The sequence below is a fragment of the Moschus berezovskii genome, chromosome 5 (assembly GCF_049115385.1).
Source record: "Moschus berezovskii isolate FMDL1 chromosome 5, NW_MosBer_1.0, whole genome shotgun sequence".
Taxonomy (NCBI): domain Eukaryota; kingdom Metazoa; phylum Chordata; class Mammalia; order Artiodactyla; family Moschidae; genus Moschus; species Moschus berezovskii.
Genome location: NC_142464.1, coordinates 126,329,822 through 126,352,604, shown reverse-complemented (window position 1 = coordinate 126,352,604; position 22,783 = coordinate 126,329,822).

Here is a 22,783-nt window from a genome sequence, read left to right as displayed (position 1 = left end):
CGAGGAGGGCACAGGCCTGGGCGGGGCAGCTCCCCCGGAACCGGGGCGGTGGAGGTGGTCCTTGGGAAGCGGCCAGGTGTGTGGCCGAAGTGGGTGCAAATCCTACCTCCCCCACCCGCCCAGCCCCAGCGAGCGACCTGTGCTTAGTTCCAGAACTCCCGGGGGGTCCTGGCACTCGAGGGTCTTGAGGGTGGGAGGTCGCCAGGCCCCAAGGTCAAGGTGCTTCTGTTATGGGCAAGGCCGGAGGCTGGCCGTGGGAGACCGTGATGCCTAGAGCAGGGTTGTCCTGGCAGTGGGAATGCTGTCAGGCGGCCTTGAGGACTGGCACTACCCCTGTCTTCATAGCTAACAAGCACACTGAACGGGACAGCCGTGGGCTGGTGAGACGTGAGGAGCGTCCTGAGACCAGCTGGCCTCTGTACATCCTCCAAACCCGCCAGCCAGGGAGAAAGTGCTGGTGGGTTTGAAAAACGACCATAGGGGACCTGGGTATCTATCCACAGAACAGATGCTTTTAACCTCGCACTCGGTACTCACCTGTAAGATTACCTCCCGAACTGGATTGATTAGAACATTTAGGAGAAATGAGAAAACAGGGTTAAATGAGCATTCAGCAAGTCTCTGAGAGAACTTTTCTGAACACAGACGCAAAGCCACTCATGAGGGAAAGCCCGGCACCCCAAACCTGAGCACGTGTCTGGCCCCCACACCCCTCTGTTCTCTGTTAACCAGGGATGGGGCCCCTAAGGTGGCGGCTCCAGCCCCTGCTGTCCGAGACCAAGGTTCTCCTTACTTTGCTGGTCCCCAGCCCAGGGTCCCCTGCCCCTCTCCAGCCCAGCAAGCTGCACAGCGAGCGTGAGAACAGAAATCAGATTCCACTGTGCCCTGCTCAGAACCCTGCTGGCTTCTCTTGGCACTGGGCGGCTCAGAGAGCCCTGGGCCAGCCGCCTTCCTTCCGCCCCCTGGCCGGGCACGTCTCCCTGCCTGCCCCATGCTCCATCCTGGTGGCCTCCTGCTGCATCTGCTGTTTCTGCTGCCTTCCTGCCCCCCTGCTTCCCGTGGTGGGTCTCTCCACGCCCCACGTGTGCTGTCGGACTCAGCCTTGTCTGGGCCTCCTTCCCGCTGCCCTGTGAGTGCCCTGAGGACACGGGGTCTGTGGGAGGAACTGACCAGCCCTCCACACGTGCCTGTCCCACACGTATTCCCTGCATCCTCAGGACCAGTCCAGGGCACCCAGGCCGCAGGCTTCCGCCTCTGATGCGCCACCCCCGCTCACCTGTCCCCACCTTTAAGCATGGCCCTAAGGACCCGAAATCGCCTGCAGACCAAGGCCGGGCTAGCGAGCGAGGAGGCCCAGAGAAGCTCACTCCTGTCTCCCCACAGCACAGGGCAGGCCTGGACCTAGGACAGAACATGCACCCCACCCGGCCAGCTCTACTGCCTCCTGGTGAAGCCCCCTCCCAGGAGGACTCACCCCCTGGAAGGAGGGCCCGGGAGGAGCCCCAGCCCTTCAGCTGGACCCGCGTGTGTACCCAGAATATGTCCTGGGGCTTCAACTCTGCCTCCCTAACTGTGCCCTCTACAGAGATGGGCCCAGCAAGACCGGGATATGTTGGTTCTTTTGGGAAGAGACCAGACCACCCGCCACCAGGTCACCAGAGGGTTTGCCCCTGGAGTCCAGGCTTCTTAAGGAATGCTAGAATTTTTCCAATGCCAGAAGTTAATGTTTTACTTTTCTCTCTGTGAACAAGAAAAGGTTTTGTCTCTTGAGTCACTCTGAACATTGTTCAGATCCTGCATAATTTCTAAAACAGTGGGCAGTGTGGACACCAGCGATGCACCCCATGTCCATCACTGCTGTGGGCCATCCGCTCTCCCTGGGCTCAGTGGTCCCTGCAAGTACATCGTGGGTGCCTCCCAGGAAAGCTGTGTCCCCCACAGGCCCTGAAAGGCAGCCTCAGATGCAGCTTCTGGCTGAACAGGGGTGGCTCTGGCTGCTGTCGTCGGCATCAGGGCACGCAGGCCGCTCCCCACTTTCACCACCACCGAGGTCAGTGTGCCTGAGGGCCTGCTTGCGGCAGACCTGGAGGCTGATGGGCCGGCAGTGGGCTCAGCAGGGTGCAGGGTGCGGGCAGGCACCAGAAACGGCTGTGCCGAGGATTGTGGCAGGTGGGAGGAGTGGGCAGGTGTGGCGTCTGAGGCAGGGAAGGGGCAGCCCGCAGGGATCTTGGGAAGGCAGCGCAGAAAGGAGGCATGGCATGGCTGGGAGAGGCAGGAGACCGCGGCTTGCAAGGGCAGGGGCCCGGGTCTGGCTCCGGCTCCTGCTCTGGATGGGAGGGGCAGTGCACAGGGCAGGGCCCCCTCCCGGCCATCCAGGAGAAGGCCAGAACAGCGGGAGAGGCCAGCCACGGCTGCAGGCGGCTGGGCCTGGAGTACTTAGGGCTGGGACCCCAGGGTTGGACGGCTGTCTGCCTCCACCGGGAGCTGGAGGGCCACCAGGTCAGCGGGGGAGAAACCGCAGCCCCTAGACGTTCAACGGGGAGAGGGCGGCAAAGAGCGGAGGCTCCCACAGTCTGAGTGGACTTTGGACTCCCGCAGTAGGGGCACTTTCACCATGGTTCCATGCTGCAGCTCCAGCGCCAGGGACCAGGTCCAGCTGAGACAGGGTGCATGTCCCTTCGTTCCGCCCATGCCCAGGGGTGCGTTCCTGACCCCATCCCTCTGTCCCAGGCGCCTCTCCTCATACCGGGGCTCCGGCCCCAAAGCCCCAGGCTCCCCACTGCGTGTGCCCAGAGCTGTGATCATGAGGCCCAGGCGGACCTCGCGGTCGTCGTGGACATGGCACGTACACGGCCCTGAATTCAGCTTAAAAACTTGCACCGGCCATGTGTGGGAGCCACACTCCCTTCTGGGTCGCTCCACGCTGGAACCGGCCGGGAAGGACGTCGCATCCTCACTCCCACTGCCTGAGCAACCCCCTGAGCCCAGCGCCTCCCCCAGGGCCCGTCACTGCACCCCAGGCTTCAGGTGCCTTGGTCCGTACCACCTCAGCATCACCTCGGGGTCCACTGATGCAGAGCCTGGAAACTTCGATGAGCAGCTGGAAGGGAGCACCAGGCTGCCAACCAGACGCCGGCCAGGTCAACAAAGCCAGCCGCTGGTGCACTTGAAGCAGAAACGGACAGATGCCGCAGCACTTGTGATCCAGCCTGAAGAGCGCCCCAGAACTTCTGTACAAGCCTCGGGGTTTCGGCCATGAGAGGAGGAGGCTTGTGACACCTCCTGTCAGGATGACTGCCGGCTGTGGGGGGCTCCAAGGGGGTGGACGGGGTCTGTGGCCACAGGGTGGTGCTCTCCCCTGCCAGACCAGGTACCATCTCCTCCATCAAAGGGGGTAAAAATCGGTGGTCTGGCAGGCTGGCTAGGACTCCATGAAACAACGGCGTGTTGCCCCAAAGCTGCTTCTAACACCCTGGCGTGAGAGGCGTGTGGCGGGCCCACCCACAGCAAGCCCCCTGCCCAGCTCCCGGCCCTGAGGAGGCTCTCCTTGAGTGTGGGGATGCCACCTCGGGTGGTGAGGGGGAGGGGTCCCACCGTGCAGGTCCTCTTGATTTGCGTCCCGTGGGTGAGTTCAGGAAAAGCCTGGAACTCGTGAGTTATCCGCTGAGTTCGGGTGACAGGGACACATGGATGGAACTGTGCCCCAGCCCTGCTGGTTGCATGCTGTGGTCCCAACCCCGTATACCACCAAGTGTTTCCTTATCTGGAGAGAGGTGCGGTCAGCAAGGTGGGCCCTAACCGTGACCGGTGTCCTCATGAGAGGATGGAGCTACCAGACAGACGTCCCAGGAGAAGACACGGTCAGGATGTGGGCAGAGATCAGTGAAGCTCAAGGCTTCCAGCATGCCTCAGGGTGAGGGGAGAAGCCAGGACAGACTCCCCTCCTCACAGCTCAGTCGGCTCCACCCTGCTGCCACCTTGGCCTCAAGAACTGAGCCACCAAACATCTGCTCTGTAAGCCAGCCGGTCTGCGGTGCTTTGATATGGCAATGCTAGAAAGCCAACACAGAGGGGAACGGCGAATGTGCTGAAGATAAGACCAGAGGGTGACCTTAGAAGTCAAACAAAGGAGACACAGCTCTGGCGTTACCCGTGACAAGGAGTTCCAGACCTGCGGCTGCAGAACTTGCAGAGGCGAAACGTGGAGCCGATCCATGAGGAAGCTGGACACAAGCAGAGTGCACGCGGACGGACAGACCCGGCAAGCTGGTCTCAGAACCTCAGGCTGTCATTCCTGACACCCACGCCAGTCCTCCTGAGACAAGGGCCCTCACGGGGGACACCCTCAGGAGGAACACAAAGCAGGAGGCCCATGGGCCTGGGCGGCTGAGGCAAGGGGCTCAGGCCTTGCTGGAGCTGCACGCTCAGTCGTGTCCCACTGAGCGAGTTGGACTGTTGCAGTTGGACCATCAAGAGGGCTGATCGCTGAAGAATTGATGCTTCTGAACTGTGGTGCTGGAGAAGACTCTTGAGAGTCCCTTGGACAGCAAGGAGATCCAACCAGTCAATGCTAAAGGAAATTAACGCTGAATATTAATTGGAAGGACTGATGCTGAAGCTGAAGCTCCAATACTTTGGCCACCTGGTGCAAAGAGCTGACTCACTGGAAAAGACTCTGATGCTGGGAAAGACTGAGGATAGGAGAAGGGGACGACAGAGGATGAGGTGGTTGGATGGCATCACCGACTCGATGGACATGAGTTTAAGCAAGCTCCGGGAGATGGTGAAGGACAGGGAGGCCTGGCGTGCTGCAGTCCGCTGGATCGCAGAAAGTTAGACATGACTTAGGGACTGAACAAGAGCAATAGCAAGCAATAATCACATTAACATTCAACCGAGAAAATTGGCCACTTTAAAGAAAAAATCACTTGCCAAAGTGTATGAAGAAAACCAAATCCAGCTATTTCCTAACCCCAGTTCCTGATTTTCTGTCACTGAGTTTGGATGTAACCTTCTTACACAACAATTGACAACTAATATGAACTACAAAAGTCATAGTGTGGCAAGATTGAAGAAGAAATGAGGAAAGAAGGCCGTACTAAACAGTATTAGGAATGAACAGTGAGATATAACCACAGACAAAACAGAGATTTTAAAATCAAAAGAAGATACTACAACCGACTTTGCCAACAGATTCAAAGCTTAAATCAAATACAAAATATTCTCTTAAAAATTAAAATTACCAAAACTCACTCAGGGAATTCCCTGGTGGTCCAGTGGTTCAAGACTTCATACTTCCAACACAGGGGGTGTGGGTCCCATCCCTGGTTGAGGAGCTAAGATCTTGCAAGCCACGAGGCCAAAAAACCACTAAAACAAACAAAGTAAAAAACTCACTCAAGAAACAATAGAATACCCAAATAACCCAATAATGGCAAAGAAAATGAGTTACCAGTTTAAAGATCTAAAAAGTGTAGATGGCTTAAAGAAAAGTTCTATCAAATATTTAACAAGCTAGTCAAGGCTATGGTTTTTCCAGTGGTCATGTATGGATGTGAGAGTTAGACTGTGATCCAGCAATCGCACTCCTGGGCATACACACCGAGGAAACCAGAACTGAAAGAGACACATGTACTCCAATGTTCATTGCAGCACTGTTTATAATAGCCAGGACATGGAAGCAACCTAGATGTCCATCTGCAGACGAATGGATAAGAAAGCTTTGGTACATATACACAATGGAGTATTACTCAGCCATCAAAAAGAATGCATTTGAATCAGTTCTAATGAGGTGGATGAAACTGGAGCCAATTATACAGAGTGAAGTAAGCCAGAAAGAAAAACACCAATACAGTATACTAACACATATATATGGAATTTAGAAAGATGCAAATGATAACCCTGTATACGAGACAGCAAAAGAGACACAGATGTGTAGAACAGTCTTAGGGACGCTGTGGGAGAGGGTGAGGGTGGGATGGTTTGGGAGAATGGCATTGAAACATGTATATTATCATATGTGAAACGAATCGCCAGTTCAGGGTCGATGCATGTTACAGGATGCTCGGGACTGGTATGCGGGGATGACCCAGAGGGAGGATAAGGGGAGGAGGGAGGTGGGAGGGGGGTTCGGGAGGGGGAACTCATGTACACCCGGGGCGGATTCATGTCAATGTATGGCAAAACCAACCAATATAATATTGTAAAATAATTAGCCTCCAATAAAAAATTAAAAATAAATTTAAAAAAGAGAGTTAAACTGAAGAAAGCTGATCGCCGAAGAAGTGATGCTTTTGAACTGTGGGGTTGGAGAAGACTCTTGAGAGTCCCTTGGAGGTCAAACCAGTCCATTCTAAAGGAGATCAATCCTGGGTGTTCATTGGAAGGACTGATGCTAAAGCTGAAACTCCAATACTTTGGCCACCTCATGTGAAGAGTTGACTCACTGGAAAAGAGTCTGATGCTGGGAGGGATTGGGGACAGGAGGAGAAGGGGAAGACAGGGGATGAGATGGCTGGATGGCATCACCGACTTGATGGACATGAGTTTGAGTGAACTCCGGGACTTGGTGATGGACAAAGAGGCCTGGCGTGCTGTGATTCATGGGGTCGCAAAGAGTCAGACACGACTGAGCGACTGAACTGAATCCAAATCTTATAAAAGTATTTCAGGTAATTAAGAAGTAGGAAAGCTACCCAAATAATCTTGAAACATCAAACCCAGGTGTTACAATGAAATTTTTAAAAGTACAGACAAGTCATATTTAGAAATATGAAATTATCAAATAAAACATTAACAAATCAAATCTGTCAATATGTATCAAAAATAATTGCACCAAATTAAGTTTATTTCAGGGAAGTAAGAGTGATATATCATTAGAAAACACATTAACATTGAACACATTAACAATGAATGAAAATGTTTCACTGAATCATCACAATAAATACAATAAATGTTTATAAAATCTAAGAAACATTATTTTTCCATCAAGAGGAAATCCACATAATAGAAAATTCAATCATTTTGAAGTGGATAATTCAGTGGCTTCAGGTACATTTGGTGCTATGCAACCATCACACTATACAGTTGTAGACCATTTTCATCACCCCTCAAGAGCTGACTGAGGCTCAGATCATGAACCCCTTATTGCAAAATTCAGGTTTAAACTGAAGTAAGTAGGTAAAACCACTAGACAGTTCAGGTATGACCTAAATCAAATCCCTTATGATTATACAGTGGAAGTGAGAAATAGAGTCAAGGAATTAGATCTGGTAGACAGAGTGCGTGAATTATGGGTGGAGGTTCATTACACTGTACAGGAGGTGGTGACCCAAACCATCCCCAAGAAAAAGAAATGCAATAAAGCGAAATGGTTGTCTGAGGAGGCCTTATAAATAGCTGAGAAAAGAAGAGAAGCATAGGCAAAGGAGAAAAGGAAAGATACACCCATCTGAATGCAGAGTTCCGAAGAATAACAAGGAGAGACAAAAAATCAATGCTCAGAAAGAGGAAAACAATGGAGTGGGAAAGACTAGAGATCTCTTCAAGAGAATCAGAGACACCAAGCGAGCACTTCATGCAAAACTGGGCTCGATAAAGGACGGGAGCAGAATGGACTGAACAGAAGCAGCGGATACTGAGGAGAGGCAGCAGGAATACACAGAACTGGACAAAGAGACCTCAGTGACCACCCAGAACCAGACGTCCTGCAGTGCGAAGTTAAGTCGGCTTCAGGAAGCATCACTACGAACAAAGCTAGTGGAGGTGATGGAATTCCAGTGGAGCTATTTCAAATCTGAGAAGATGATGCTGTGAAAGTGCTGCACTCAATATGCCAGCAAATTTGGAAAACTCAGCAGTGGTCACAGGACTGGAAAAGGTCAGCTTTCATTCCAGTCCCAAAGAATGTTCAAACTACCACACAATTGCACTCATCTCACACGCTAGCAAAGTCATGCTCAAAATTCTCCAAGCGAGGCTTCAACAGTATGTGAAATGAGAACTTCCAGATGTTCAAGCTGGATTAGAAAAGGCAGAGGAACCAGAGATCAAATTGCCAACATCCATTGGATCATAGAAAAAGCAAGAGAGTTCCAGAAAAACAACCTGCTTCATTGACCACACCAAAACCTTTGACTGTGTGGATCACAACAAACTGTAGAAAATTCTTCGAGAGATGGGAATACCAGACCACCCTACCTGCCTCCTGAGAAACCTGTATGCAGATCAATAAGCAACAGTTAGAATTGGACATGGAACAACGGACTAGTTCCAAATTGGGAAAGGAGTATGTCAAGGCTGTATATTGTCACCCTGCTTATTTAACTTCTATGCAGAGTACGTCATGTGAAATGCCGGGCTGAATGAAGCACAAGCTGATGTCAAGATTGCTGGGAGACATATCAATAACCTCAGATATGCAGATAACACAACCCTTATGGCAGAAAGCAAAGAAGAACTAAAGAGCCTCTTGATGAAAGTAAAAGAGGAGAGTGAAAAAGTTGGCTTAAAGCTCAACACTCAGAGAACTAAGATCATGGCATCTGGTCCCATCACTGCATGGCAAATAGATGGGGAAACAGTGGCTGACTCTCTTTCCTTGGGCTCCAAAATCATCTATGGTGACTGCAGCCATGACGTTAAAAGACGCTTGCTCCTGGGAAGAAAAGCTATGACCGATCTAGACAGCATATTAAAAAGCAGAGATATTACTTTGCCAACAAAGGTTCATATGGTCAAAGCTGTGGTTTTTCCAGTGGTCATGTACAGATGTGAGAGTTGGACCGTAAAGAAAGCTGAGCGCCACCTCAAAAAATTGATTTGTTTTTTAATTGAAGGATAACTGCTTTATAGAATTTGTTGTTTCCTGTCAAACCAGATCATGAATCAGCCATACACATGTCCCCTCCCTCTTGAACCTACCCCCCTTCTCCCTCCCCTTCCCGCCCCTCTAGGTTGATGCAGAGCCCCTGTTTGAGTTCCCTGAGACGTACAGCAAATTCCCGTTGGCGATCTAACTTAAATATGGCAGTGTGAGCCTCCGTGCCACTCTCTACGTACGTCTCCCCATCTCCTGCCCTCTCCCCACATCCGTAAGTCTCTTCTCTATGGCTGTTTCTCCATTGCTGCCCTGCAAATAAGTTTTTCGGTACCATCTTTCTAGATTAGCACATATGCGTTCAGTTCAGTTCAGTCGCTCAGTCGTGTCTGACTCTTTGCAACCCCATGAATCACAGCACGCCAGGCCTCCCCGTCCATCACCAACTCCCGGAGTTCAGTCAAACTCATGTCCATCGAGTCGGTGATGCCATCCAGCCATCTCATCCTCTGTCGTCCCCTTCTCCTCCTGCCCCCAATCCTTCCCAGCATCAGAGTCTTTTCCAGTGAGTCAACTCGTCGCATGAGGTGGCCAAAGTATTGAAGTTTCAGCTTTAGCATCAGTCCTTCCAATGAACACCCAGGATTGATCTCCCTTAGGATGGACTGGTTGGATCTCCTTGCAGTCCAAGGGACTCTCAAGAGTCTTCTCCAGCATCACAGTTCAAAAGCATCAACTCCGGCTCTCAGCTTTCTCCACAGTCCAACTCTCACATCCAGTACATGACCACTTGAAAAACCATAGCCTTGTGTTAGTATACAATATTTATCTTTTCCTTTCTGACTTACTTCATTCCATATAATGGGCTCTGGGTTTATCCACCTCATTAGAACCGACTCAAATGTGCTCCTTTTATGGCTGAGTGATATTCCATTGTGCATATGTACCAAATCTTCTTTAGACATTCGTTTGTCAGTGGACATCTAGGTTGCTTCGACATTCTAGCTGTTGTAAATAATGCTGCAATGAACACTGGGGTACATGTTCCTTTTCAATGTTGGTTTTCTCAGGGTGTATGCCTAGGAGTGGGATTGCTGGATCATGTAGTGGGTTTATTCCTAGCTTTTGAAGGAATCTCCATACTGTTTTCCACGGTGGCTGTATCAATTTTCATTGCCACCAACAGTGAAAGAGTGTTCCTTTTCTCCACACCCTCTCCAGAATTTATTGTTTGTAGACTTTTTGATGATGGCTGTTCTGACCAGTGTGAAGTGATATCTCGTGGTAGTTTTGATTTGCATTTCTCTAATAATGAGCAACGTTGCACTCTTTTCATGTGTTTGTTAGCCATCCACATGTCTTCTTTGGAGGAAGGTCTGTTTAGTTCTTTCTCCCACTTTTTGATTGGGTTGTCTGTTTTTCTGGTATTGAGTTGTATGAGCTACTTGTATATTTTGGAGATTAATCCTTTGTTAGTTTTTCATTTGCTATTATTTTCATCATTCTGAGGGTTGTCTTTTCACCTTGCTTATAGTTTCCTTTGCTGTGCAAAAGCTTTTAAGTTTAATCAGGTCCCACTTGTTTACTTTTGTTTTTATTTCCACTACTCTAGGAGGTGGGTCATAGAGGATCTTGCTTTGATGTATGTCATTGTGTGTTCTGCATATGTCTTCCTCTAAGAGTTTTATAGTTTCTGGTCTTACATTTAGGTCGTTAATCCATTTTGAGTTTATCTTTGTGTAGGTGTTGGAAGGGTTCTAATTTCATTCTTTCACATGTGGCTGTCCAGTTTTCCGAGTACCACTTATTGGAGAGGCTGTCTTTGCCCCATTGTATATTCTTGCCTCCTCTGTCAAAAATAAGGTACCCATAGGTGCATGGGTTTATTTCTGGGCTTTATATCTTGTTCCATAGGTCTATATTTCTGTTTTTGTGCCAGTAGCATACTGTCTTGATGACTGTAGCTTTGTAGTATAACCTGAAGTCAGGATGGTTGCTTCCTCCAGCTCCATTCTTTCTCAAGACTGCTTTGGCATTCAGGGTCTTTTGTGTTTCCACATGAATTGTGAAATTTTTTGCTCTAGGTCTGTGAAAAATGCCGTTGGTAGTTGGATGGGGCCGCGCTGAGTCTGCAGCTTGCCCTGGGCCGCGCAGCCGCCCTCACAGTGCTGGCCCCCGGCCCTGAACGCAGGGCGTCTCTGCCTCCGCTCTCGCTGCCTTTCACCTCTTTCATCACTGTCGGAATTTTCTGTGCACAGTTCTTGTCTCCTTGGGTAGGTTTTTTCCTAGATACCTTATTCTTTTCATTGCAATGGTGAATGGGATTGATTCTTTAATTTCTCTTTCTGATTTTTCCTTATTAGCATATAGGAATGCCAAGTGATTTCTGTGTATTGGTTTTGTATCCTGTGACTTTGCTAAATTCCCTGATTCACTCTAGTAATTTTCTGATGGTGTCTTTAGGGTGTTCTATGCATAATGTCGTGTCATCTCCAAACAGTGAGAGGTTTACTTTTTCCTTTCCGATCTGGATTCCTTTTATTTTTCTTCTCTGAATGCTGTAGCTAGGACCTCCAAAACTATGTTGAGTAGGAGTGGTGGGAATGGACACTCTTGTCTTGCTTCTGATCTAAGGGGGAATGCTTTCAGTTTTTCACGATTGAGAATAGTGTTTGTTGTGGGCTTATCATATATGGCCTTTACTATGTTGAGGTAGGTTCCCTCTATGCCCATTTTTTGAAGAGTTTTAATCAAAAATGGGTGCTGAATTTTATCAAAGGCTTCTTCTGCATCTATTGAGATTATCATATGGTTTTAATCCTTCAATTTGTTAATATGATGTATCACATTGATTGATTTGCATATTTTGAAGAATCCTTGCATCCCTGGAATAAACCCAACTTGATCATGGTGTGTGAGCTTTCTGATGTGTTGCTGAATTCTGTTTGCCAGAATTATGTCGAGGATTTTTGCGTCTCTGTTCATCAGTGATGTTGGCCTGTAGTTTTCTGTTTTTGTTGTTGTCTTTCTCTGGTTTTGGTACCAGGGTGATGGTGGCCTCGTAGGATGAGTTTGGAAGTGTTTCTTCCTCTGCAGTTTTTTGAAAGAGTTTTAGAATAGGCATTAGATCTTCTCTAAATGTTTGATAGAGTTCTCCTGTGAAGCCGTCACTTCCTGGGCTTCTGTTTTTTGGGAGATTTTTGATCACAGTTTTTATTTCAGTGGTTGTAATTGGGTTGTTCATAATTTCTATTTCTTCCTGGTTCAGTCATGGAAGACTGAACTTTCCTAAGAATCTCTCCATTTCTTCTAGGTTATCCATTTTATTGCCATATAGTTGTTAATAATAGTCTCTTATAATCCTTTGTATTTCTGCATTGACTGTTGTAACCTCTCTTTTTAATTTCTAATTTTGTTGATTTGATTCTTCTCACTTTTTCTTGATGAGTCTGGCTAAAGACTTGTCAATTTTGTTTATCTTCTTGAAGAACCAGCTTTTAGTTTTATTAATCTTGACTGTTGTTTCTTTCATTTCTTTTTCATTTATTTCTGCTCTGATCTTAATTATTTCTTTCCTTCTGCTAATTTTTGGGGGCTTTTGTTCTTCTTTTTCCAGTTGTTTTAGGTGTAAAGTTAGGTTGTCTATTCGATGTTTTTCTTGTTTCTAAAGGTAGGATTGTATTGCTATAAACTTCCCTCTTAGGACTGCTTTTGCTGCATCCCATAGGTTTTGACTTGTTCTGTTTTCCTTGTCATTTGTTTCTAGGAATTTTTTGACTGCCCTTTTGATTTCTTCAGTAACCTGGTCGTTATTTAGAAATGTATTATGTAATCTCCATATGGTTTTTTTTACAGTTTTTTTTTTCTTGTAATTGATGTCTAGTCTCATAGCATTGTGGTCAGAAAGGATGCTTGATATGGTTTCAACTTTCTTAACTTTACTGAGGTTTGGTTTGTGGCCCAAGATGTGGTCTGTCCTGGAGAATGCTCCAAGTGCACTTGAGAAGAAGGTGTGTTCTTCTGCGTTTGGATGGAGTGTCCTGAAGATTTCAGTGAGAGCCGTCTCATCTAACGTATCATTTAGGACTTGTGTTTCCTTAGTAATTGTGTCTTGCTGGCCTGTCCACTGGTGTGAGCGCAGTTCTGTGTCACAGGCAGTTTCTCCTCCTGTGTCCGTTAGTGTTTGTCGTCTGTGCTGAGGTGCTCCTATGTAGGGCGCATCCGCTCAGCTCTGTTGCTCAGTCATGTCTGACTCTCTGCGACCCCAGGGACTGCAGTGCACCAGGCCTCCCTGTCCATCACCAACGCCCAGAGTTTACTCAAACTCATGGCCATCGAGTCGGTGATGCCATCCAACCATCTCATCCTCTGTCGTCCCCGTCTCCTCCCGCCTTCAATCTTTCCCAGCATCAGGGTCTTTTCCAATGAGTCAGCTCTTCACATCAGGTGGCCAAAGTGTTGGAGTTTCAGCTTCAACATCAGTCCTTCCTGTGAATATTCAGGACTGATTTCCTTTATAATAGACTGGTTGGATCTCCTTGCAGTCCAAGGGACTGTCAAGAGTCTTCTCCAGCACCACAGTTCAAAAGCATCAACTCTTTGGCGCTCAGCTTTCTTTAGAGTCCAACTCTCACATCCATACATGACCACTGGAAAAAAATCATAGCCTTGACTAGATGAACCTTTGTTGGCAAAATAATGTCTCTGCTTTTTAATACGCTGTCTAGGTTGGTCATAAATTTTCTCCCAAGGAACAAGTGTCTTTTAATTTCATGGCTGCAGTCACCAACTGCAGTGATTTTGGAGCCTCCCAAAATAAAGTCTGCCACTGTTTTCACAGTTTCCCCATCTACTTGCCATGAAGTGATGGGACAGATGCCATGATCTGGCGCATAGATATTTACAATTGTCATGTCTTCCTCTTGAATTGATCCCTTGATCATTATGTAGTGTCCTTCCTTATCTCTTGTAATCTTCATTTTAAGGTCTGTTTTGCCTGATACAAAGATTGTTTCTCCAGCTCTCCTTTGCTTTCCATTTTCATGGAGTATATTTTCCCACCCTCTCACTTCTGGCCTGTATGCATCTTTGGATCTGAAGCGGGTTTCCTGTGAACAGCATATATTGGGGTCTTGTTTTTGTATCCCTTCAGCCAGGCTGTGTATTTTGGTTGGAGCATTTAATCCATTTACATTTAAAGTAATTATTAATATATGTGTTCCTATTTCAGTTTTCTTAATTTGTTTGGGTTTGGTTTTCCTTCTCTTGTGTTTCCTGACTATATAAGTCCCTTTAACATTTGTTGTAAAACGGGTTTGGTGGTGCTGAATTCTCTTAACTTTTGCTTGTCTGAAAAGCTTTTGATTTCTCCATGAATTTTGAACGAAATCCTTTCCAGGTTGAGTAATCTCGGTTGTAGATTTTCCCCTTTCAGTACTTTAAACATATCCTGCCACTCCCTTCTGGCCTGCAGAGTTTCTGCTGAAAGATCAGCTGTTAATTGTGTGGGGTTTCCCTTGTATGTTACTTGTTGCTTTTCCCTTACTGCTTTTAATATTCTTTCTTTGTGTTTAATTTTTGTTAGTTTGGTTAGTATGAGCCAGGGGGTGAACACAGGGTGGGGACGGAGAGCCAGCAGGTGGAGTACGGGGCCACACAACTGTCATTCCCCCTGGTGTCAGGCACATCCGTCTGAAAAGCTAATACTGTTGAACTGTGGTGTGTTTCTCCTTGGGTTTATCCTGTGTGGGACTCTTTGGACCTCTTGGACTTGACTATTTCCTTTTCCATGTTGGGAACATTTTCTACTATAATCTTCAAAAATTTCCTCATGCCCTTTCTTTCTCTCTTCTTCCTCTGGGATCCCTATACTTCAAATGTGGGCTCTGAGACTGTCCTCCGTTCTTTTCTTTATTTTTACTCCATTCTGCTCTTCAGCAGTCGTCTCCAGCACTTTATCTCCCAGCTCGCTGGTCCACTCTTTGCTTCAGATATTCTGCTGTGGATTCCTTCTGCTGCTGCTGCATCGCTCCAGTCGTGTCCGACTCTGTGCGACCCCATAGACGGCAGCCCACCGGACTCCCCCGGCCCTGGGATTCTCCAGCCATGAACACTAGATGGGTGCCATCGCCTTCTCCATGGACTCCTTCTCGAGTGTGTTTAAGTAACTGCAGGTTTGTCTCTGTACATTTACTCTTTAATCCTTCTAGGTTCTCCTATTTTCTTCATTCTGTTTTCACGGTTTGTGGCCAAATAGTCCACTCTAAGGGAGATCAATCCTGGGTGTTCATTGGAAGGACTGATGCTAAGGCTGAGACTGCAATACTTTGGCCACCTCATGCGACGAGTTGACTCACTGGAAAAGAGTCTGATGCTGGGAAAGGTTGGGGGCGGGAGGAGAAGGGGACGACGGAGAATGAGATGGCTGGATGGCATCACCGACTCTGTGGACTTGAGTCTGAGTGTACTCCGGGAGTTGGTGATGGACAGGGAGGCCTGGCGTGCTGTGATTCACGCGGTCGCAGAGAGTCGGACACGACTGAGCGACTGAGCTGAGCTGACCTGATCATCTTTACTATCGTCCTTGTGAGCTCTTTTTCAGGTGGTTTGCCTTTCTCCCCTTCATTCATTTGGGCTTCTGTGTTTGTTCCTTCATGTGTTCAGTATTTCTCTGCCTTTTCATTGTTATTATTTTTAAACTTACTGTGTTTGAGGTCTCCTTTTCCCAGGCTTTAAGGCTGAATTCTTTCTTTCTTTCTGCCCTCATAAGGTTGGTCCAGCGGTTTGTGTAAGCTTCGCACAGGGTGAGATTTGTGCTGAGTTTTTTTTTGTTTTTCCTCTGATGGGCAGGGCTGAGTGAGGTGGTCATCCTGTCTGCTGATGATTGGGTGTGTATTTTTGTCTTATTTGTTGTTTGGATGAGGCGTCCTGCACAGGGTGCTACTGGTAGTTGCGTGATGCCGGGGTCTTGTTTTGAAGTGGTTTCCTTTGTGGGAGCTCTCACTGTTTAATATTCCTGAGGCTTAGGAGTTCTCTGGTAGTCTCAGGTCCTGGGGTCAGTGTTCCCAGTCCAAAGGCTCAAGGCTTGATCTCTGGTCTCCTGTTGCTAGCGGTTCCACATTTCATCTGGAAAGAACATAAATCTGGCCATCTCACTTCAGGCCTAGCCCATCCACCCAGTGTCCAACATTCCGATGTGCTTCTCTGTAAAAGCAGTAGAATCAGCTTCTCCTGGGGTCCCTTTGAAGAGCCATGGTTCAGGCCAAGATTAAGGCCATAATCCTGGAAGACCATCCTGGTTCTGGAATAGGGAGCCCGCAGCCACGGGGCTGCAACTTAGCAGCAGCAGTCTGATTTCATATGAACAGTTTCGATAGTTCACAAAACTTTGCTCCTACTTAGTCCCATCCCCACCCCCGTATGTTGTTTTTGTCACAGATCACAAGTGTGTGGACCTTGGGGTCCTCCCAGGGCCAGGGTCAGGGTGCGGAAGGGGAGGAGGGGCCTCTCTGATGCATTTCCTTCATCATCTGACACCAAGTCTCAGCCCCACACAGGATCATACATGTCCATGGCAAACAGCCCAGTGCCAAAAAGAAGGCAGGACGAAGCCAGAGCTGTTGGCCCCTCCAGGACCGAGAGCCCTAATGGTTGCTTGTTTCTTCCCTCTGGTACCCAAGAATGAAGACATGGTTGTAATAAGGAGACATTTATTTGGGGTTTATTGGGGTTTGCTTCCCAGATCCAAGCACTGGAACTGTGTCCTGCAGCCTACAAGCTGAGGGCTTAGAAAGGTAGCACATGGCTTGGTGACATAAATGCTTCCCGAGAATCCAGATCGGAGCTGGAAGAAGTTAAGTGAGTATGGTTGGGGGACTTTGAAGCTGCAAGGTTGCAGCTGGCCGCTGCTCACAGGTATTGTTTTGAAGAGGGCTGCTGGTGTCCTTGAGTTTGATGCAGTTCAGAGAACTGTAAGCTCTCAGCGATGCAGGAAGCTTCTGAACCACATCCACACTGGACGCCTGGCTGAACTGTGGGTGCCTGGACCCTGCGTGTGCTTGTGCTCAGTTGCTTCAGTGGCGTCTGACCCTTTGTGATCCCATGGCTGCAGCCCACCAGGCTCTTCTGTCCCTGGGATTCTCCAGGCGAGAGGACTGCAGCAGGTTGCCATTTCCTCCTCCGACCTGGACCATAGCTACTCGTTTTTATTTTTTACAAGAGTCATGCTAACTGTCGGAGAAGGCAATGGCAAGCCACTCCAGTACTCTTGCCTGGAAAATCCCATGGATGGAGGAGCCTGGTAGGCTGCAGTCCGTGGGGTAGCTAAGGGTCGGACACGACTGAGCGACTTCACTTTCACTTTTCACTTTCCACTTTCACACATTGGAGACGGAAATGGCAACCCACTCCAGTGTTCTTGCCTGGAGAATCCCAGGGAAGGGGGAGCCTGGTGGGCTTCCGTCTATGGGGTCACACAGAGTCGGACACGACTGAAGTGACTTAGCAGCAGCAGCAGCAGCAGCATGCTAACTGTGTCCCCACCTCCCACCCCTGCTCCCCGCTGCCTCCCATCTTCCTGCCTCCTTTCTCCACTCCCTTCCTCTGTGACAGGAGTTTGGGGTGTATGAGTGCCCCAGCACTGTGGCTCTGAAGACAGTTTAGCTCCGAAGACAGACTCATGGATGGTCCCGCCGGCAGCACGGAGGAGCAAGCACTGTCAGCACAGCAACAGCCGTGCCTCCCCCGGCAGGGCTCAGCCAAAGGGAAGGAAAGACTGCGTTTCCTAGCGAGGTGGTGTTTGCAGAGAACTGGGCGGTGGCAGCCGAAGCAGGGCCTCCTCAGAGCCCAGCCGACTTGAGTCGCCAGGGCCTCATCCCAGCAGCCAAAGCTCCTCTCCCAGCACAGGTGCCCCAAGGAACCCCCAGACCCACCGGGGGCAGGAAGCCGGCTCTCCCTGGGGCTGCAGGGCGGCCCTGCAGGCCTGGATCAGCTCAGGATCTCCGGGCCCAGGAGTCATCTGGAGTGGACTGTATGTAGTGAAACCAAACCCTCAGGCACAGAACCGAAGGCAGAGAGCTGCCACCTCACAGGGGCAGCACAGGCTATGGACGCCCCGAAGCCGGCAAATTAGAAAGAGCGCAGACCGCAGGGGGGGGGGGACGGGGGGGATGCAGGTTCCAGGCAGTGTGGAAGGCGATGGCTCACACCAGAAACTCGCTCTGAGAGGGACCCAGAATGACCGGTGCGTGTGGACCTGAGTCCTCCCCAAAGGCATGTTCCACCTAATGCCGGCCGGCAGGTGCAACCTGCTTTGGAAGCAGGGGTCTCTGCAGAAGTCAAGTTAAAACGAGGTCCTTAGGAGGGCTTGAGCCAACCTGACAAATGTCCTTATGAGCAGAAGGGAACGTGAACACAGAGAAGCCACGTGGTGAGGGAGGCGGAGATAGGAAGGCCATGGCTGCAAGCCCAGGACTGCCCCAGGCTGCCAGGCACCTGGAAGCCAAAGGACAGGAAGGGCCTCGGAGCCACTGGGGCCTTGCCCTCTGGGTTCGGGGCTGAATGAGTGCCTCTGCTGCGTGGCTTCGTTGCGGGGAGCTGGCAGAGAGCTCATTCTCCTGCTGCCTTTCATCATCTTTATTCTTAATCTGGAGGGGCTTTGGGGAGGCCAGTATCTCTTGCAGCAGAAAACCCACCTCTGCCGCTCAGCGCTCTGTCCCAGGCTCCTTGCGTTTTCCCTTCTGTTACTTTGATGGAAAACGAGAATGAATGCTCTGAAACCGGCGCCTGCCTTGCCACGGCCTTGTGATGGAGTCTCTTCTGCTTTATCTGCCCCCTTCATCCGCCTGTTTTCTCAGCATTACTCGCCCCCTAGACGTGGGCTCTGGTGCCATCCAAGCGGACCCTCACCGGGTGAGAGGCAGACGGCGGGTGAGGAGCTGGCCGCTGCTTTTGGAAGTTTGGTACGTCTCTATTTCCTGGGGTCCTATCGTAAGACTGCATTATTTTTTATTAGGAACAGTACTGTCTGAGCAGATTAAAGGACTCGGACAGACCCGGGAGCTGCTGGTGCGGAACCCGCTGCTGGGCAGGACAGCTGGTCCTTCGGGAGCCAGGCCCACAGAAGCCCCCACAGAAGCCCCTCCTTCCCGCTGCTCAGTGCTGTTCCGTGCCATTTCATTGATTCAAAAACCTGGACAGAAAACCCTCTTGACCTGGTGTTTTGGTTCCCTAGTGTAACCAAGCAGGGTCCTGCCGGGCCTTGGGGGGGCCACATCCCCGGCCTGCCTCTTGTTTATAGGCAACCTTCAGCCTCCTAGGCCTTCCCTGGATTCCAAAGAGCAAATTTAACTGAAGTGACAAAATGCAAAAACGAAAACAGTCAACAAGACAAAATAATAGTAGTTTAGACGTGAAGTTGAGGACCTTGAGTTCTTCCTCCGAGGCTGCATTTGACATCCTGAACCCTATCTCTGAGCGGTCATGCCCACACTCAACGCCCCCACCAGGTGGGAGAGGTTATACACCCTGCCCACCAGGAAATGCTCCGCAGATCCCAGAAAACTGATCGCTGAGATTCCGGAAACATCTCCCGGTTGCCTCACCCCCAACAAACGCTGCACTTTCCTTCGCCATGACTGGGGCTGTGGATGGGCTTACGCCTCGGAGGAGGGTTCAGGTTTCCTTCCAGAAGTCCAGGGCTCCGTATGTGGGCAGCGCAACAATGAGCCGGCAAACCTGGCGGCTTCTGACAACAGAGCTCTATTGTCTCGCAGTCAAGGAGGGCAGAGGCCTGAGGTCAAGGTGCCCTCAGGGCTGCACTCCTTCCGCATGCTCCCAGGTACGGTCCTTCCTGCCTCCTCCAGCTTCTGAAAAGTCTTAGGCGTTCCCTGGATAAACGCTGCGGACTCCAGCCTCTGCCTCCATCGCCACACGTGCCCTCGTCTTTCTTGCCTTCCCATAAGGACGCTGGCCATGCTGACCAAGGGCCCCCCTATTCTTCGTCTTAATTAGTTGTATCTTCGATGACCCTGTCTCCAATTCAGGTCACTTCCTGAGTGCCTGGAGGTTAGAATGTCAGCATATCTCACTGCTGGATGCAATTCAACCCCCAATAGCCTGGGGGAGGGGTCCCACATGCCAGAGGGCCTCTCACTTCCCCTGCAGATCCATCTTCCTCCAGAGCTGTCCATCAGAGCTGGTGGAGATGTCCCCGGCCCCAGCCGGAGATGCCGGGGGTGGAGAAGTCCGAGGGTGGGCACTGGCCAGCGGCTCAGCGCTGCAGGACGTCCCGGGGGTCCACTGCTCCTAGGCACTTTCTGTGCATGTGGGGTTGCCCCTGTGACCTTTGCTCACGTGCCCCTTCCGTGTTGATATCATCCATAATCATTATCATTACTAAAATCAAAGTCATTTTTAAAGGCACATATAATTAAAAACTTTATTTTTAAAACCCTCCAGCTCACTGCTACCGCTAAGTCACTTCAGTCATGTTTGACTCTGTGCGACCCCATAGATGGCAGCCCACCAGGCTCCCCCGTCCCTGGGATTCTCCAGGCAAGAACACTGGACTGGGTTGCCATTTCCTTCTCCAGTGCATGAAAGTGAAAGTGAAGTCGCTTAGTCGTGTTCGACTCTTCACAACCCCATGGACTGCAGCCTACCAGGCTCCTCCGTCCATGGGATTTTCCAGGCAAGAGTACTGGAGTGGGTCGCCAGTGCCTTCTCCGTCCAGCTCACTAATGTACCCTTAAACTCAACTGTAAACAACAGTGATTTTTTGCTCATCATTGCTCCTTGTATCCAAGATTTGGTTTTCTTTTCGCTTTAAGGATTCTTTCGGAGAGTTTGAGCATAAACTTTTGGAATCCTTGTATGCCAGGAAACAAGACATCTCTTGGCTGGTACTGAATGCTCTCTTGACTGGGCATAGAAGTCCAGCTGCATGTTCTTTCCCTCAGCATCTGGAGCTACTGCTCAGCGGTGCTGAGGAGAAGTCTGCTGTCAATGAGATTACTGTTCATTTGTGGGCAATGGAGTTTGATCTTTAGTGGCTTTTTTGGACAGCATTTGCTGCCACAATTCACTCATTCAAAAATATTGAACACTTCCTATATGCTGGGGCTGCTCCAGAGGCTGGGCACGTGGCCAGGAAAAAGAAAGACGACGCCTGGCTCATGGAACTGCCAGGCCACGGGGCACAGAGAGCAGATCCCACAACGCCAGGCGCTGACAAGGGCCAAGAAGCAAGGGCAGGAAAGAGCAGGAGGAGGAGGAGATCTTCCGGGAGGAGATGGGGTGTGCAGGGGCCTCCACTGCGGAGGGCCCTCGATGGAGCGGGCAGCAGGGCCCGCAGCGGGCGAGGGTGAGAGCTGCCGCGTCCCCTCTGCTCTACTCTAGTCTGTCCCCTGCTTGGCCAGTGGCCCCTCCAGCCTGCTGGTTGAGGCTTAGAATTCTGGGGGACCCAGCTGCTCGCGCCACCCAGGTGCCACTCGCGCCACTCAGCCCCTGCAGCGCTCCGGGAGCGTGGGTGCTGCTGCTCTCTGCTTTGTCCGTCCTGCTTTCTTGCCTCTTTATCCCCAGGCACTGGATTCCTGGAGACCTCCTCTGTGTGCCTGGCCCGCTAGCCCCCCAGCCCCTCGGTTCTGCTGTCCAATCAGCCCAGCTTAACCTAAGAGAGGGCAATCTCCGCGGGTAATGGATTCTTCCCCATGCCAAGCTGCTCTTGTTTTGCAGACAGAACTCCTGCTGACACAGCGTTTAGGGCATGGGGGTCGAGTCGGGCGCAGACTAGCACCCAGAGCGCAGCCCTTGTGGCGTGGGCGTGCCCACAACCCCAGGGGTCCCCGGCTGCTGCGCTCTGACCTGCTCTCCAAACCCGCTCCCCTCGGCCCAGCCCACCGGACGGAAGAGCCCTCATGCTGGGGGGACGCGTACAGAGACCAGCTGAGCCCGCACTCCTCGGGCCCTTCCCGCTCCAGGCTTCGCTTTCCCTCGCCCCCCACCTCCAGCGCAGACGCCCGCTGAGCCGCCCCACCGTCCGTCTTGGCCGACTCACTCGCCCACCCGGGGACCCGCCTGCCTGCGTAGCCCTCTGTGCAGCTCCTGCTGCCTTCCCGGCCTTCCGCGGAGCTGGCCCTTCCCAGAAAGTGGCCTCCTGTTTCCACTACAGTCCATCCCGAGGGGCCCAGGCAGGCTGAGGACACAGGGCCTCTGACCAGGGGGGGCCAGCTTCTGGAGCTGGTGGATGACAGGTCAGGCTTTGGCCAAAAGGGAGGAGGGTGCAAGAGGCCTCCAGCACCTCTGGGTGCCGTTGTGGTTGGTCTGCTGGGAGACTAAGGGGCGCAGAAGCTTTCTTACCGAGCAGAAATTGCTTCTCCTCCTCCAACAGGAAGCATGGGGTGGTTGTCCCTGGGGATGGCTGTGGTCGTGACTCGGGAATGAACAGGGGGAGACCCTGGGTTCCCCCCTCCCACCCTGTCAAGCATAGAAGCACCTCCACAGGCTCAGGACAGCTGCTGTCTCCCCCACAAACGCTTGCTGGGAGGGTCGGCGAAGCTTCCCCGGCCGCTTAGACCCTCACTTCCCCATTTCAAGCTGATTGTTCAGTGAGATGAGAGCTGAGCCTTCTGTGAGGCTCTGAGCACCCACGGAACCAAGGCCACCGAAGATGCTGGCCATGCAGGAGCTGGGGACACCACCATCTCCCCTGCCCTGGGGGGGCACCAGTGGGTATTGGGGCTTGGGAGAGGGTCTCTTCCTCGGGTGGGCAGACGGGGACGGGCACGGATGAGCCAGGGCCCACCGGCAACTCCCAGCAGAGCCCACATCCAGATGAAGGCCCTGGACAGTGCTGTCCCTTCTGGCCCCCGCTCCGCCAGGACGCCTTTCATACCATCACTGCCCATCCCTGCTCCCGTTCTCAGCTCCTAGGTTTTGCTCAGATAAACTTCTGCTTTCCTTTCCAGA